Source organism: Camelus dromedarius, chromosome 1 (genome assembly GCF_036321535.1).
Source record: "Camelus dromedarius isolate mCamDro1 chromosome 1, mCamDro1.pat, whole genome shotgun sequence".
NCBI lineage: Eukaryota > Metazoa > Chordata > Mammalia > Artiodactyla > Camelidae > Camelus > Camelus dromedarius.
In genome coordinates this window covers 96,121,828-96,135,527 of record NC_087436.1, presented here as the reverse complement: position 1 = coordinate 96,135,527, position 13,700 = coordinate 96,121,828, and the positions used below count along the sequence as shown (strand labels likewise).

Here is a 13,700-nt window from a genome sequence, read left to right as displayed (position 1 = left end):
GTGAATATGGCCATATTTGGAATGAGTCTTTGCAAATGTAACCAAGTTAAGATGAAGCCATACTAGATTGCAGTGGGCTCTAAATCCAATGACTGGTGTCCCCATGAGAAGATGAGTGGACAGAGGCCCCCAGGCAGGGAAGAGGTCCATGTGGAGACAGAGGCAAACACTGGAGTGAAGCAGCTGTGAAGCAAGGGCTACCCACAGCCACCAGAAGGTAGGAGGCATGGAACCAATTCTCCCTGGGGGACTTCAGAAGGAACCAACCTTGCAGACACCTCAGTTTCAGACCTCTGGCTTCCTAAACTGTGAAAGAATAAATTTCTGTTGTTTTAGACCACCCAGTTTGCAGCAGTTTTTTACAGGAGCCCCAAGAAATTAACACAGATGATAAAATTAAAGGGTGAAAACTTAAGTGGAAATAGTGCCTAATCTCAAAGTATCTCCCCTCGAATACTTATATAACACAGGGGGGAACAGTGACTGTACCAGAATGAGAGCTGGTGGCCACCACCTTGACCAAATGACATCACTAGTAATACCTACCGACACCATGTCCTCCCCCGCCCTCCCCCAACATGGAGCAGTTGGAAGGGCATCCTTTTCATAACGCAAACCCTGCATCTAATCAGAAAAAACAGCGGCACACTGAGGTTGAAGGACATTCTACACAGTAACTGACCAGCACACTACAACGTGTCATGACCATGAAAAACAAGAAGAGACTGAGGGACAAGCACAGATCAGAGGAGATGAAGGAAGCTGACAACTAAATGCAACGGGGAGGGTCCTGGAAAAGAAAAAGGATGTTAGTGGGACATTTGGTGAGATGGGAATAATGTCATGACTTAATCCATAGTATTGCACTGGTGTTAATTTCTTAGTTTTGATCACTGCTCTGTGGTCACGTAAGATGTTAACATAAGGGAATGCGGGGTGAAGAGTACATAAGAACTCTTTGTGCTGCTTTTGCAAGCCTTCCAAACATCGAAAATTATCTCCAGATTTAAAAAATAATCATCAGGGGGTGGGGGTGGTATTATTCTGGGGGCGAAAATCCAATGAGGAAGGTCAGCCAAATGAGCACTTGACAAGTCAGACCAAGAAAGCAATCAGGCCCTGTAATACTAAGGTCGGTAAACCATCCCGCCACAGGTGCACTTTCAGTACCCGGGGCGCCAACAACTGGATCATTCAAGAGCAACTCACTGTGTGTAACGTTTTTATTTTTAACTCTGCTTTGGTAGTACAAAAGCCGTAAAAGTACAAACCGGACAGTTAAAAATACAACTGACGCTCAAAATGGTGAAAAATTCCCTTTACAAATGTTGACATCAAGGTGGTAGCCAACTCACTTATCACATCAGCAGTTAGTCCATCATTAGTGTTTTATACAGTAACTTTGTTGTGGTTCCCTGAACCTTCCAAAGGAGGAGGAAAAACACAGAAGGCCTGTAAACATCAGTTGCTTTGGGAACACTCAGGAATCCTTATTAGATAATATGAACCAGTAAAAAGCATATGTGTTGAAAATATTGAATTGCTTAACATTTGGCATATTCGGAAGCCACCTGGGAAACCACTGCTCAAGGATTAGAAAATATTTAAAACGTACTCTTAGTATAAATACAATTTTAAATATTTCTGAGTATTTTCTTGCCTGTTGTATTGCTATCAAAAAAAGTGCTCTGATTTGAATAAAATTAAAAAATAATTAAAGCTAAAGAATATCTTATACTTTATCCCTCACCATTGGAGGGCAAAATAATTTTAAAATAAAAAAATGATTTTTTAAAAACTAAAAACGGTTGGTCTAGACTGCACATACATTATTTACACTAATGCACACCCCCAGAATTCCTATATTGCTACTTTCTGGACCTCAGTGAAATTTACTTCCGCACTGACTTCTTCGAGTCCATTGTGTGTATACGCACATACACCTTTTAACTAGTTGTCAGCAAAAATTCATGTGAAATTGAACCAACCATTCACTTAAAAGGTTAGAAATTTTTAGTTTGATGCCAAAAAAAAAGAATGAAATGAGTATATTTACAGTAAATACTTTAAAGTACATTTTGATGGGAATCATCTTTTGGGAGTCAAATGAGAAATGTGTTTTCTTTTCGAAATAAAAGAAGTACCCAAGGCACCACACCAACACTGCCGTGGAGGCAGGTCTCAGAGGTTTCCCTGTGACTGGACGCCCTCACCCCTTGGCCCAGACCTACCGCAAATGTACTGCTACCTTGCCTCTGGGTGCTTGCAGGTGTTTTGTAAACTGCAAAGTTAAAAAAAACCCAAAAAACCCCAAAAAACCGGTAGGGTAATCCTCAAGAGTCCTTTATAGGGAGCATGAGTTACAAGACAGAGAACAGGAAACTCACCAAGGACAACATACCAGAGGGAGGTGTGGGCCCATCTTGTACCAAAAGTGGAGACTGTCTTGTTTTATCAAAACAAGACTTCTTTTTAGTGACTTTAACCATTTCCTCCTTTATTCAATGGCTAAATAAGATTTGCTTAGGTTGAGTTTAAAAAAAAAAAAACAAGAACAACCCAAACTCTCAATATTTTATAAGTGACCTAGGAGTGGCAGGCTGGTAGCAGGTCTGGGCTGAATTCTGGTCTCGGAATCCAAACTCTAGCACCTGGCTCCCTCTGACTCTGTGATCTTCTGGGGGATCCACTGCCCAGTGCTAGACTGGATTATCTTCAAGAAGCCTTCACCACCAAAGATTCATCTTCTATCTTCTGTAACAGTTAAACTGTGAGAGGATCTTCTGACAACCAGTAGCCAAATGAGATCTGAGGGTAGGGGAACAGAAACACACACACACAGACACGCATGTACACACGCACACGCACCCTGAGTATTAGCTCAGACTGTACACGAATAGTTTCACTGTACACAGTGCTCGTACTGGAAAAACTGGAGTGTGTACACCAAGGCCACCAACGGGAGATTGGGAGGGGGTGATGGCTGGGAAGATAAAAAAATGAACTCTCTTCCTCCCTGAAAATGTAATCAATTTTCCATCAGACATTTTTTTAAACCAAAACTTGTTTCAAAGCAAACTGAATTCTGTGTCCAGCATAGCAACAACATTCCCTTTTAGCTTTCATCCACATGCCTGCAGACTCCACCCTAGAAATTGTATAAAAGATAAAAAAATAATTCCCTAGGCAACTTCATATGTCATAAGTTTTCAGTCTCTTAGAACTCTTCAAGTGAAGTCACTCCTGCAAGAGAAAACAAAAGAGGTAAAGCTTTGTAAAAGGACAACATCATATCACACATTAATCTACCGAAATATTGAAACACACAGAGGAATTACAAACCATCCTCACCAGTCCCACCCCCTCCCACTCCACCCAACTGCATTCCTTCCCCCATTCCACGTTTCTTCTAGAATTTGGTCTAAGGAAATTTAAGTCCTACAATTTCAAAAGGACCTCTTTATCAAGGTTTTTTAAACAAGAAAGGACAGAACTTGAGAAGCACCGTAGACTGAGGGCATCAGTCTGTTCTGACAGGAGTCTCTGAGGGGACTGGTGGCCCGCTCCCTGTGAGTCAGGTGCCACTCCCTCCCGGGAACCTGTGCTTTAACCCTTCAGCCACCTCTGTCAGGTAACGAGCGGCAGGTGAACGTGGTCCACCACAAGGAACCTCAGATGTGCCAGGTGAGCTGTCTTTCCCAAGCCACACCAAACTGAGATAACTCTGCGTCTCCACTGAGTAATCAGGCAGCGTGGCTGAGACTCACTGGGCAAGTCAGAACACAAGGATAAATGCTCACTCAGTCTTAGGTCTTCTTTGTAGCTCAGAGGGCTCTGTATTATATGTTTAAGTTCTTCCAACAACCGGTCCACGCCCATGCCCACATTACAAATGAAGCCCCTTGTAAACTTGTAAAATAATTTTCTACTTTTCAGGTTTTTTTTTTAAACTGTTGTCCCATCTAAGCGACAGACAGTTATGAACCCTCTTACCCTTCTGTTTTGAAGACTGGGATAGCCCACGACAAGACTAAAATTCTCGATCTGCCTGTGTATTCTGAAACATGCACAACACGGAGGCCAACCTACACCAGGTTATAAAACATTCTCTTGTCTGCCAAAATTGTGATGTCCTAGAAATGCTAAAGAAAGATAGAGATGAAACCACCTTGCAGAAATATGAAGCAGCAGCAAAAAGTGGGTAAAGATGTCTTAATTTAAGCATCACTTTTTAGTTATTTTACAGCGCATCCTTCAAGATGTATAGTCTGGTATTATCCATATTACACTTTTCTGTCACTGTCATTTACAACATTCACAATGGTTGTGGTGGGGGGTGCGATGGAGAGAAAGATATTCCCCGAACTAATTAGATTGGGTAAAAGGACACTTATCCCCTTAGCTGAACAGGAAATAAAGCCTTGTCCCCTAAAACATCATGAGCTGAGTTATTAATTATAAATGAATAACTAATGCCCTGCTGCATTGCTACAACCTAACACAGCTGACTGTGGATCTGTGCTGCAAAACTGAACAAAGTCAAGTCTAGGAATACCTTCAGTTGAGAGTCGATTAATGTGGAAGACATTCCACAGGGGAAAAAAGTAGAAAAGCCAGAGGTATAGAAATAGCAAAACTGCCCTAAAGGAAAAACTGTAAGAAACAAGAGAGAATTTTCCCAGTAAAACTGCAAACTAGGCCACTATCTAGAAAATAGGCATTCAACTGTTTTTATGTCTCTTCTTTTATCACCTGCTCCCTGAGACTTGGACATTTTTGCATCAAGAGAAGCAAGAAGGTCAAGAGCAAGGGACTTCACGCCTAGAATATGACGTTTCATCACAGTCAGAGTTTTCTTTCCAACATAGCAGAGCTTCCTGTTTAGAGTTCTTTGCACAGGTTTGACCACCTTTAAGGAGTAAGAATGCAAGACCAAGGGCTGGGCTACGAAGGAGAGGTGTGGAGCCAGTGGCCTGTCTCCAAATCCAAACCCCTATGACTAACTGTTGAACTTTGGCCTCTCTGCAGCATCCCTCGTAGGGTTCCTGGGAGTTTTACAGAAGAGGATACATATACAATGCTTAATAAGTACAGGGCCATGCTGTCAGCACCCCCTCAAAGTTAGCTATTATGATCAATGCCATCATCTACACAATCATGTTGGCTTTCTTTGACTACGGCCTTCTGCAGCTGATTAAAACTGCACTGTGCACAGTATCTTTGTAGTTGTGAAAACTACAACTTTCTGCTTAAAGTGCTGACTACTAATACCAGACCCTAAGCAGAAAAAGAAAAGTCAACCTTTTTCAAGGCTCTATTGAAAGCTACCCAGCACTGATTCACAGTTCTGGGCTCTCCCTCTTCACAAACAAAGGCTTAAGGGAGTCCTTGACTGGTACAACAGCTATCAATTTCCAGGTAAATACCTGTCTTATCGGAGTGATAACCTAGAGGAAAGAAGACACCACGTTCTGTATGGCTTGTAAATGTCCAACTGCAGCCTTATTTCTGGGACTGTGTCATGGTGCACTTGACATTGTTAAATTTCTTTTCATTTCATTCTATAGATGAGGATCTGCCCATATCGATAAACAAACACATACTTTATTTTTTTCTTTTCATACTCTTTTCCATTATAGGTTACTATAAGATACTGAATAAAGTTCCCTGTGCTATACAGTATAAACTTGTTGTTTATCCAGTTTTGTGAGGACTTTCCTTGTATTTCCGATGGAAGAGATATCCTGCCAAAGCTCAGTGGGTACTCTGTGCGAATGGTTCTGTATGTGGATGCAGTTTTTGATGTATTAGTGGGAGAGAGTGAGCTACGTGTCCTTCTACACCAACATCTTGGCAATCTCCTCCAAACACATACTTTAAAGTAGCACTTTTTTACCACAGCACATTAATGCTACAAGGTGCCTTCTGCATGGGCACACAGCTGTCAGAACCAGGAGTGGGCTGGCATAAATGCCAGGAAGGACAGGAGGGGCAGACGACACTCCACCCACACGCTACTCTCAGCTCCCGTCACCATGGGACCCCACCATATCTAACAAGACTGATCTATCTTTTTTAGGGGGTAGGGTAGGGAAATTTGATGATTACTGTCTTATACAAGTGAGCACTCAAGCTGGCAGAAATAAAGCAAAACTTTCTTCTACTGAAAAGGCAATTCAGAAATCCCAGTGTGACCACTTGCATGGTAAAACGAGATAGATGGAGAGAAATTAAGAACCTCAGGAAAAATTTATCTGGAAGGAAGACATCAACTTTTTCTTTAGCGTTTATTGCTTACTATACAGTTCTAATTATAAAGATAAAACTGTAATTCCACTATTATGTTAAGGTTCCACAGAAGCCACAACACATCTTTGATTAGGACACACATGTGCCTTGGTAAAAGTCTCCCTTAAAAAAAGGATCTGGTCTCTTTAAAAATTAGAACCATGTTTTCAGAAACTAGAAGCCTAAACAGATTGGACAGTGAACACTAAGAGCTCAAAGGACAGAGGGTTAAGGAAGGAAAAGACTGTCTGATTAATAACAACAGTGGCCGACATTTACAGAGCGCTTTCCATGCACCAGGCACTCCCGTGCCCAGCACCGCAGAGTCAGTAACTCAGTCTTTCCAATGAATCCACAAGCCAACCACAATCCTCCTTTCCACAGGAGGAAACTGAGGTTCAATAGCTCACCGAAGGCCACACAATTAATAATGGGAAAGCAGTGATCCCACCTCAGGCAGTCACACCTGGAAGCCACACAGTCACACCCACCACGCACCGCCCCACCAGTCACACAGAGACACTCCAGGCGCCATGAGATCTTCTGATGCCCTGCCTTCTCTGCTCTTCCCTGAATCATGCCAGTGAGAAGTTCTGCACTCCTTGTAGCTTTTCTGACATTAGATTTAGCTCTTACTGGCAAGTCTGAAGGTTGCTCTTTACTGAGTTATCGCTTCACAGCAATTTAAATGTGTTCATATATTTGGCAACAGCGGGTTTCCCAAGTGGCAATCGCTGAACACTTGTGATTTACCAGCCCTGGGGATGGTGAGAATCAGAGCACTTTATTCCAAGTAAAATGTAAACGACATTAAAAGTTATTCAAGGGTTCACCTGCGAATTACTTAAATGCAATTCAGCAGTTCCCTACTAGTCTCTATACATCTATCACCCAACACTAAGTTAGAGTTAGAATAACTTACGACTCTGAATGGTCCCACCTCTCACTAATATGGAAAACAAAACAAGTTAAATGTTACCTCTCTACTGCCTCGTGAGCCAGAATTCAGCTAACCACCTTTAGTAAGCCTCTACCTGAATATCAAATAAACAAAACTACGTCTTATAGGTTATGTCTCTCTAAGCCTCAGGAAAATTAAGTATCAAAAACCATTAATTTTTCACACCTTCATTTGCTAAGTGTTTAAATAGGTCTCGCCTGATATAATACTGTAATAATAACATCAAGCATTTGTCTACGTAGCACTTACTAAGTGCCAAGGAACAAAATCTCTACCAGGTAGGCGGGATTATCATTATTAAGCCCACTTTATGGATGGAGAAGCTGAGGCATCAGAGGCTAAGGAACTTGCCCAAGATTACACAGCTGAAAAGGAACAGACCAGGACTGGGGCATGAACTATCTAATTCCAGAGCCTGCACTGTGCAGTTTCTACAGCATTACACAGAAAACAGGTGACTTAGAGAAAACAGGCACTATTATTTACTTAGCTATTTAACGTGAGACAGTTCAAAGCCTCGAGTTCCAAATTAAGAAAAATTAAAATCCTGATTATTACTATTAATTTCCTCTTTTTTCTCTTTCGAGGCAAAAATGTGTCCAAAAGCATTTCATTTTCTGTCTCCCACGGGCTCCCTCAGGTCTGCCTTTACATCCTCCAAAAAGCCTCCGTGAGGCTCCAGTGCTGCAGTTTCTGTGCTGAAAGGGGCAGATGTCACAGCCCTCTTTCCTAAGCCTTGTCGGAGTGCGGACAGGGCCACAGGGGAGGAGAGATAAGCTCTCTGAGGGGGTCGGGGGTCAACTTCTGGTCAACACTAAGGAGGGGCCCTGGAGTCGACGCTGCCCAGGGAGATATGTGCAGGGAGGAGGCAGCAACTTCAGTGGCAAATCAAAATAAAACAAAACAAGAACACTCAGGTCCCCCGTGTTGTCTCAATTCTGGGAATACTGACAAATATGTTTCAGTCTCTTCTAACCACAGAACAAGACTGTGGAAGAATCACTTACAACACTGTAGTTGATGACAGCAAAGTATGTTTTCAGGTCGCTCCAAAACACCCAGATTACGCCCATAAATGCTCTGGGGCTATTCTCCGCAACAAAGAACAAACAGGACAAATGACATCTTAAATGTCCAGCATGTTCACTCCTCATGGCTCAATGAACGTGGGAGAGTAAAATTAGTCCATGGAACTTATCAGTCATCAACGTCAATAAACAGCAAGGCACAGATAAGTATCTAAGTTCTCGTCTGTGAAAGGCGAAGGAGGGGGCAGACACATATATATGTTGTATAAGCACATATATGCATAGAATAATCCTGAAAGGATACAGAGGACACAGATTGCCACGGTCCCCTCTTGGGAAGGTGCTGGGAGATGAGATGTGTGTGGTGGGGGAGAAGGGGTGTGGATACGGTGAAGACTCACTTTTTTTTAAAGACCTGTTTCACCCTGCAGCCTTTCATGCCATTTGAATATTGCATTGTGTGCATGTCTTATTTTCCAATTTTTAAACAAGGGTTCAAGGTCAAACATTTGTAATATCCAGTACCTTGGAGAGAGTGAAGGGATGGAACGAGTGGAAAGCACAAGTCCAGGCTCTGGAATAAACCATCTGCATGACCCTGAACAACAGACATAACGTCCCAGGGCCTCCTCACTCTAGAACGAGGAGACCAGGGGCCCTGGGGAGAAAACCTAGTACAAGAACGAGAACAGAAGCTCCATGAAAACATGGCCCTAGTCTGTCCGTTTTCCACACTGCTGTGTCCCCAAGGCCCGGCACGAAGTAGGGGCCCATTAGATACTTTTAAAAGCTGTAATTGTACTTGAATTGACCTGATCTAGGCATCACATCCTCGGAGATCTCAAAGTCTATGATCCCGGGACTGATCCAGGCACAGCTCTAACATCGAAAAGACAGCATCCAATGGTCCCCTTCAGAGACCAGAGGAGGCCATGCCTGGGGAATGTAGAAAATATTGAAATAATCACTGCTGTGAGTTACAGGGCTAAACTAAATGAGGACTTTATTCTTTGCTGGCGTAAACAAAGCTCCCTTGAATTTCAAAACCACTGAGCATGTCAGCTCTAAAGTACTGATTTCTTCCCATCCAAGCCCTCGCCCCACCTGGCCCAGGGATCTGGGGAAAACTCACCCCCGAGCCTGGTTCTTCATCTGTCAAGTGAAGGGAGGATCACCCATAGCACATCAGGTTGCATTTAAACGTCCATCCCTCGCTCAGCTCTTTCCTCATCCGCCTGGATCTACAACCTGTGCTTCGTGTGGCCAGTGAACGATTGAAGACAGCGGTTAACCTCCCTCCAATTCCATATTTAAGATGGACTCAGTGGGACTGGGCTTCCACATAAGAACAACACAAGCATCAGGCAAAGGACCGCTTTTACTCTTTAGAAATGTGTTTAGCATCTGAAAATCAAGCCAGGTGGTCCTCTCCATGCCTACGTGAGGCGCAGTTTCCATTTATAAAGGCCAGTGAACCCTATTAAGGGGTTTCCATCAAATCCGGGATCGTTTGCTCTTTAAAAGAAAAAAAATATGTGTTTTGCCCTGAAAAAAAATTAGCTATGGAGAAAAAAAATAACTCATGGTACTTGAAGTTTCTCACCGTCTTCTCCTTCCCTGGAGAATTATCAAAAGAAGAACCACACGGAGGACCGCAGATAAAGTCCCCATGGGGACCACCAGTGCACTGCCTGTCACCAGAGATAAAAAGCAAAGAGGAGAAAAGCTTGACTTTCCTCGGGAAATGAAGGCTCCGAAGGTCAGGAAAGCTGACCTTGTGACCGGCCACGGTCCCGAGGCGGGAGGGAGCACGGCCCATGAAACAGTCTCAGCAGAAAGGACGCTTTCATCCCAGGGCAGAGCCCCAGCCGAGCAGCAGCGGGGTTACGTGCAGAAATCTCAGTCCACACCACCTCTTAGCATAGCCCCTCCTCTGATCTCTACAATGAAAAGAACTTAAGTCGCAAAACTTTCCAATTGCCTTGTTACTAATTCTGGTTCCACCTCCAGTGGGAGGGGCATGGCTATTTCTAAGGCCCTCTTAACACAAACGAGAAAATGGCCCAAATTCCTAAGGGACTTGCCAAATATCTATTTCTGAGACGTCCAGAGAGTCCAAAGCTCTAATGTTCTTAAGATGTAAAATGGGAGTCACAGTATCTAAAACTGATGCTTGAGAAATGGGCTAATAAATAACCAGGACCCCTGTGAATGGGGTGAAAGTTATTGATAATAGTGAATACTTAGTTAATAGTAACTCTGCCAAGGCATGATTTCAGAGATACACGTACACATTTATGTCATTGACGTCCAACGCCCCCATTTTAAAGACAAAGAACTTGTGGCTTGGAGGGGTTAACTTGCCGAAAGCATAAGTAGTTAGTGATACAGTTAAAATTAAATCTAAGCAGTTTAAAACTCAGCTTGTAATCACTACGCTAAATGACTGAAATAAGAATTAATAGCTTCAATAATAAAACAATTTAAAATAAAGAACAGATACTACTAGATGAAAAATAGATAGACAATGGGTCCTACTGTATAGCACAGAGAACTATATTCAATATCTTGTAATAGTCTATAATGAAAAAGAATATGAAAAGGAATATATATGTGTGTATCTGAATCACCATGTGTGCACCAGAAACTAACACATTGTAAATCAAATACTTCAATTAAAAATTAAAAAAGGAAACTCAAACCTCAAAAAAAAGTGAAATAAAGAGACATCTAATATAATGAATTTTTGTTTTGATAAAAAATAGTGTTATGTAAACTTTAATACCATAAACTAGGAAAAGTAGACACTTCAGAAACACACGCTATAGAACGCTTACGACAGCATCGTTTTTAAAAAGCGAAAGAACAGTGATAATGAAGACAAGGCAGTGGCATTTGGAGGCTGAAAGCAATTTGATTTATTTAACTTTGAAGAACAAAAGCTTATTCTTCTAAGAAGAAATCAAAACACATTTTCTGTGGAAAAAAGAAACCATTTTAACAGCATTGCCAAAATAAATCAGGCAGAGGGCAAGTTAGATCCAACTACAAAAAAGAACTCAGGCCAAGGAAACGGGGAAAAAAGAATAAAGGGGGGAAGAAATGCCAAACAGCAGATTTTGTTTTTTAAAAAGAGAAGGAGGGAGAGAGAGAGAGAGATCCTAAGCTTAGTTTGTAGTATCAAATGTTTATTTTTTTTTAAAAAAAGAAGGAAACCTAACCAGTGAGTAGACATGTATTTGCACTTGAACAGTTGAATCAGTTCTACATTAAAAGAAGGCATTCCAGTAAAAAAGCATGGCCAAAAATCCAAATACGACTCTAAAAACTGTATTAGCTAGTAGAACAGAGACTTAACCCTCCTGTCTCGCTGTGTGAGCTACATTCCAGTGCACATTTTCCAATTCAGCCCAGAACCAGAGACCTGGTCCCAGACGGGAAAATTTCAGGATTTCTCTAGTTAGAAAATCATATTAAATAGCCCAAACATACTCTGGGCATGAGAAATATTAAGAACTCAAGCAAGAAAAATTTTAAGGAATACATAAATGTTTTTAAGTGTCAGTGAATATGCCCTTCCCTCCTTTCTCAGAGTCCCTTCCCTGCTGGGGTCACCAGACATCATCACTCCACAGGTCCCAGCCCAGCAGGCTCGCTCACCCAACGGGACCTGCCTTCCCCGGACCCAGCGGAGCGGTGAAGTCTGGGACTTCAGAAGCCGGGCTGCCTGATTTGGACTCTAAATGCCACCACATTCTTGCTGGAGACTCTACACAAGTAGCTTCATCTCTCTGTGCTTAAACTGGCCCCTAACTGTGAGGACTAAATCCGTCACTGCATGAAATATGCCTTCCAAAGCGTGCCAGGTACAGGGCAGATGCTCAATACACAGCATGTATCATAATTAAACTACTCCGTGGGCATTTGTGATACTATTCTCTTTCCTTTTGAGTCAGTTTGAAATTTCCCGTAATAAATTTTTTTTTAACTTCAACATTAATTACAATTAATTACAATTGAAGGCTCAGAAAACACATCCCCTTTCTAGGGTCACTCGTGTGCTCACTGCTTTGGATGGCATAACACTACTGAGAGTCAAGCACAGGCCAGACATTGGCCTCCCATCAGTGAATTTAATACACTATTTCACATTCAAGGAAACCAGGCGCGAGGGCAGTTAAGGACAATTTCCAAGTGGTGAAGCTCGGATGTGTGGCCAGGTCTCCTCATCAAATCCGATGCTCTTTTATAAACATTGACTGTGTGCTTTGCAGAGAATATCAAGTTGTAAACCAGCTAGATGTGGTTATTAGGATTTCAGATGACTGGGTCAAATACAGATCCAGACAGAATTTGGACTGAGAAAACTAGTTGAACAACCCCAATTCTTTTAACCTTCCCAGGTCGTGAGTGCCTCTCTCCGGGGCGCAGCAGCCAAAACCAGCCAAGGCATATCAGCCAGGCTGTGATTGGGCTGAGCCTGACAGAGGGTCACCTCGCGCTCCCTGCCTGAGGGCCAGCCTTGTCTTCTCCCACACGGCCTGCTCCATCTCTCAGCACGCTGCCAGGCTGACGCCTCACGCACAACCCACGCTTTCCCCGCAGTGAAACTGGCTGAGCCTTCTCACCTTAGACTCGAATAGCCAGATACTTCTCTTCCCAGACCGACAAGTCCTCACGACTTCAATCAGAATATTTCTCTCATTGACCGAAGTCACCCCGGATTCCAACGCTAACGCCAAAGGTACCGTCTACTCTGTTCAATAAAACTTTCCATGATGACGGAAATGTTCTGTATCTGCGCCGCCCAATATGGCAGACGCTAGTCATCGGTGGCAAATGAACACTTGAACGTGACTAGTGCAACCGCAGAACTAAACTTTTCACTTTAGTTCATTTAAATTTAAGCAGCCAGAAGTGACCAGCGGCTACATTAGACCACGAGATTCTAGACCATTGGAGGAAATGTTCCCCACTCATGGGTCTAGGGCTGCACCTTCATGAGCATCCCAGGATGGCAGAGACTGAAGATAGTTCTGTAGTCAGAGGCTGTAAGTTCACATCAGCTCCTCTTTCCAGTTACGTGACCCTGAACATGTAACTTACCCTCTCCATGCATTGGTTTCCTCATCTATAAAGCTGGGATAATGGTATTCACCCCATTAGGAGATGTTTATAATGGTGACATGGGAGACATATATCAGTACAACGCCCAGAAGACTAGAATACTGAACCGATATTAGTTGCTTTCATTATCTTCATCACCCTCTTCTTTTTCTGAATTTTTCTTGGTTCCCTTCCCAAGGCACCAGTAACTGGCTGAGAAGCCAAAGACCGACTTTTCGGTCTGGGCTCCTCAACTCAAGGGAAGGGACCAGATCTTCCCAAAGGCAAGATGGCAAGAACCAGCACTGGAAGGCTGT

General features: G+C 42.8%; 1 protein-coding gene across 3 annotated transcripts in view; it reads right to left on the bottom strand.

Annotated features, from left to right (window-relative positions):
- Positions 1-1,209: 1,209 nt before the first annotated feature.
- The window catches only part of RELL1 (RELT like 1), a 60,839-nt gene continuing 48,348 nt past the window's right edge, over positions 1,210-13,700 (bottom strand). For all 3 annotated transcript variants that reach the window (XM_010982437.3, XM_064487522.1, XM_010982438.3), the window contains one exon: positions 1,210-3,243. The gene's annotated coding sequence lies outside the window, so the exon portion shown is untranslated. The remainder of the gene's footprint in view (positions 3,244-13,700) is intronic.